We start from the raw sequence: 5276 nt of genomic DNA, 5'->3' as shown, positions 1-5276 counted from the left end.
CTTTACTTTAGGTATATTTTTCCTATTATTTTTCCTGTTTTACTACCTTATATTAATATTGTACATTTGTTATAATTCATGAAAGAACATTCTTACCCTTGTACTATTAACTGTATCACCTATAATATATAATAAATAGGATTTAAAAAGAAAGAAAAGGACCCTCTGTATTATGTATAGATACTCATTGATGACAGATGCATCCAACATCTGTTATGTATGCATGTGCAAAACATAGTCCCAAATCAATCCTGGTTCATATTTTAATTTTAATAAACTGTTAATGAAATGTTAATAAAATGCTAATAAAGAATCCTTTTGGATATGGTACAGTGTCAGGATTTGAGCAACATGATTGTGGCCTCTTTCAAGCAGTGTCGTAGCAGTGCATGTTGTACCACATACTGTCTACTTAAATCTTGGAGCTCTTGCAATACAGAATAAACTGCACATACTTCCCAGCTGAAAAAAAAATGACTGAGGTGACAAATGCACAGCTCTGTGGAATACCATTAATTTTACATATTTGGATAGATTTATGCTTTTTTAATATGTATCAATAAAATTGATTTGTTGAAAATTAATTTTTAAAAGACAAAAAAGGATGTAATTTACTGAATATAAACTTTACTTCTATATATCTAACTCTAAAAAAATTAGAATAAGAAAATCAAAAAACTTGAAAAGAACAGCCCGATTGTTAACTTCAGGATTTCCCTGAATTGGTGATACCTGAGCTTTGCCAAAGTGAACAGCCCCCAGTCCATGCTGGATAATGACCTTCAGTGCTTTAACACATGAATGCAATTTATATTGAAAGTGCCGTAGCAACATTATGTGGTCTTTTATACTCTTCCATTATAAATTATCTGAAGATTTTATTTCTTAATTTAAAATAATGTAATTTTAATACATATGTTTGAAGACCATATATTTATGTGGCTTTATAATAAAAATATTAAAATAGTATACTATGAAACATCTCCCTCCTTCCCCTGCCACTCAAGTATTCAGTTTCCTTCCCAACATGCATGCAACCATTATTATCAGTTTCTTGTATATCCTTCAAATATTCCATCTTACATAGCAAAAGCATGCTATTTTTCCTTTTCTTACTCATGATAACCATATTATGACCATTTTTCTGTACCTCAGCTTTTTTCATTTAATAATATTCTTTAATATTTTCCCCTATTGACAGCCTTTCAATTTGTTTCAGTATTTTGTATTAGAAGCATTGTTACAATGAATAACCTTAAGCCTATGCCATTTCTTCTATTTACTGTGTCTCTATAAGAAAAATTCCTAGAAATTCATCTGTTGGATCAAAGACTATATGTATTTGTAGATGTGATAGATAATGCCAAATGATCTCCAAAGAGGATATACCAATTCACTCTGGCACCATCCAATATAACAGTGTCTTTCCACATGAATTTCCAAAATTTTTCTCTGGGTATTTTATTGGGATTACATAAAATGCAGATTAATTTAGAACTTAGGGAGAACTGACATCTTTGTGATATTAAGAAATTATATCCAATAATATAGTATGTCTTTCCTTTGTTCAAGTATCTTAGTAATGTGTTAAAACTTTCTTCATATAGATATTGCACACTTCTTGTGAATTTTATTACTAGGTTTAGTACAGTTTTTACTACTATTCTAAATGGGATCTTTTCTTCCATTGTATCTTATCATTGTTTTGTGGATAGATATGGAAATTGATTTCTAAATTTTTATTAATTTTATACCTTACAAATTCTTGCTATTATATGTAATTTTTTTCAGTGGATATCTTATATTTTCCAGGAATATAATTATATAATGATATTTTAACTACCACCAAATTTTATAAACATCTCATATCTTTATTGTTTGGAATTTGCATTGCTCAGTATCTCAAGAAAAATTGTTAATAGTAATAATGGTGCCTATAATATTCTTGCTTTGTTCCTGAACTTAATGAAAATACTTTTAGTATTTCCCCATAACATTGGATTTGAGGTTTTTATTATATTAGTGAAAAATCAAGTTTTTATTTAAAATGGATGTTGAACTTTATCAAATAACTTTTTACAATCTATAGAGATAATCAACTCATTTTTTATCTACTAAATAAAGAATTATGATATTAGATTTCCTAATACTGAATTGTCCTTGCTTTACTGAAGAAAATTTCACTCAGTAACTGATATTATTTTTAATGCCCTGCTTGGTTCTACTTGTTCATACTTATGTAGGCTTCTCATGCCTATTATCATAAGTAAAATTAGTCTCTAGTTTTCTTCCTTAGAACATTTCATGAGTTTTGTACTAATATTTTGTTTGTTTCACCATCTTCCTTTACTAAAACTTTCCCATTTCCCCAAACAGAAACCCTACACTCATTATGCATTAATGCCCTCCACCCCTGGCAATCTGCCCTCTGATTTCTGTCTTCTTGAGTTTACATATTCTCTGATATTTTCTTTGTAGTTCCCATGAGGCTGAAATTTAATATCCTACATCTATAACAATTTAGTTTGCTTGGAAACCAACTTAACATCAATAGTTTACAAAAATTATGTTCTTATAGCCTCCTATTCCCCCATCTTTATGTGGTTCTTGTCACAAATCATGTGTTTATACATTATGAGTTCAAAACCACTGATTTATCTTTACATTTTATGCATTTCTTTTTAAGATCCTGTAGAAAGTAAAAAGTGGAGGTACAAACCAAAAACACAATAGTACTGGCATTTATATTTACCCTTGTCATTACCCTCACCAGAGATTTTTATTTCTTCATGCAACTTTGATCAATTGGCTATTGTCCTTTCCTTTCAACCTGCAGATCTCTCTTTAGCATCACTTGTAGGGCAGTCTAGTGGTGACAAGCTCCCTTGGATGTTGTTTATCTGAGAATGTCCTCATCTCTTCCTCAGTTTTGAAAGACAGTTTTGCTAGGTATAGTATTCTTGTTAAGTAATTTTTTGCTTTCAGAACTTTAAATATATCTTTCCAGTGCCCTCTTGCCTCCGTGGTTTCTGATTAGGAATCAGCATTGAATCTTACTGAGGATTCCTTGTATGTGACACATTGCATCTCTCTTGAGGCTTTCAGAATTCTCACTTTATCTTTGACATTTGACAGTTTGATTATAAGATGTCATGGCATGGGTCTATTTGAGTTTATCATGTTTAGAATTTGTTGGGCATCTTGAATATATATATTCAGGCCTTTCATTAAATTTGGGAAGTTTTCAGTCATGATTTCTTTGAATTTCTCTGCCCCTTTCTTTCTTCTCCTCCTGGGGTTCCCACAATGCATGTATTGGCTTGTTGATGTCCCACAGATTCTGCAGGCTCTGCTCACGTTTCTTCATTTTTCCTTTTTTTGGCTCTTCAGACTGAATGATTTTAATTGTCTTACCTTGAAGTTCACTTCAAGTGAACAAGTGACAAGTTCACGTCCTAGCTCCAATCTGTTTCTGAACTCCTCTAGGGAGTTTGGCACCAAACTCTGGATCCTTTTCATAATTTCCATCTCTTTATTGATATTGTCTGTGTTCATCTGTCTTTTTCCTGATTTCCTTTAGTTCTTTATCCATCCTTTTCTTTAGCTTTTGAGCTGATTTAGGACCATTTTTTAAAGTCTTTTTCTGGTGTGTCCTAGATCTGGTCCTCCTCGTTAATGGTTTCTAGTGCTTTAATCTTCTTCCTTACGTGGGTCATTGTTTCCTGTTTCTATGTATGTTTTGCAATCTTTTGTTGAAATATGGACATTTGATATTGTTTTTGTTTGCTAGGCTGCTCCAGCAAACACCATGAAATGGGCTGGCTTAAACAGTGGAAATTTATTTGCTAACAGTTTTGAGGTCAAGAAAATGTCCAAATGAAGGTATCTTCAAGACTACGCTTTCTTCCCAAAGACTGGCTGCCAGTTATCCTTGGCTTATCTGCCACATGGCAAGGCGCATCTCTTTCTTCTCCTATTGCTTTCACTGATTTTAACTTCTTGCTTCCTGGCTTTCTTCCCTTTTTGTCTAAATTTCATTCTCTTATGAAGGTGTCTAGTAACGGGATTAAGATGCAACTTGATTAAAGTGGGCCACACCTTAGTTGAAATAACTCATCAAAACATCCTATTTACATCCACAGAAATGGATTAGTTTTTTAAAAATATGTTTTTTCTGGTGTACATATAGCTTCAAAACACCAAAGATACTTCAATGTGTTTTCTCTGAAATTTAGACTCTAAGGCATGTGCTCCTTAAGCTTGTATCCAGCTAGTGTTTTGACAGAGTTTTCCTTGAATATCAGGAGCTAAAAAAAAAGGGAGGGTGGGGGAAGCACATTTCCCAGACTTTGCAGACTGACCTGTATAAGTCCTCTCCTTCCGGGCTTATTCATACAATGAATTTAGGGAATAACTCCAGGCCATACATAGGGGCCTCTCTGGCCCTTTCTACAAATGGGTCTTAGACGCATGTGTGGCTGGGGAATTCCTCCATTTACCTGGTCTCAGGCCCTGCACTATGTGTCCTACAACTAGTAATCTCTTGCAGCAGGCAACACAAACTGACTGCTCTCCCACAACATTCTATAGAATTCAATGAAGCTGCCTTCTATACAAGTTCTGGAATGTTGAGTCCCTCAGGCCACCACTAGACAGACCGGGCCAAGTGTACGTGCTCCCAGTATGTGCACAAGGATTTTTCTGCCCCTTCTGAAACTGGGACTAGGGATCTGCACACAGAGCATGGGGCAGTTCTGCCCTGAATCAGGGAGGGGTGGAGGAGGGACCAGACAGGGCACCAGGAGATCCTAGTTGACTCAGAACTTGCCTTATTACTGCTGTCCTTTAACTGTAATCTGAAGCTTTGAGAAAGATGTTTCTGTCAGTTCTTGCTACTTGTTCAAAACTTCTGGGTGGGGACAGAGCTCTGAAGCATCTCATTCCACCATGTTGATTGGGTCTCTTTTGCCTTTTTTTTTTTAAGTGAGCTCTCCTGGTGGGAGTAAAGGTTTCCAGCTTTTATTTTAACTTTATTTTTTCTTTTTTAAAAAGAAATTTTAGATTACATAAAATTTACATTGAAAATATAGGGGATTCCTATATACCCTAGCTCTCCCCCTCCAGCACTTTTCCCCATTAACAACATCTTTCATTGTGTGGTACATCGGTTGGAATTGATGAATAAATATTGAAGCATTGCTACTAATCATGATCTATAGTTTACATTATGGTTTACACTTTGCATAGCACAATATTATAGGTTTTGACAAACCGTA

Source organism: Dasypus novemcinctus, chromosome 1 (assembly GCF_030445035.2).
Source record: "Dasypus novemcinctus isolate mDasNov1 chromosome 1, mDasNov1.1.hap2, whole genome shotgun sequence".
Lineage (NCBI taxonomy): Eukaryota > Metazoa > Chordata > Mammalia > Cingulata > Dasypodidae > Dasypus > Dasypus novemcinctus.
This window is presented reverse-complemented; position numbering follows the sequence as displayed.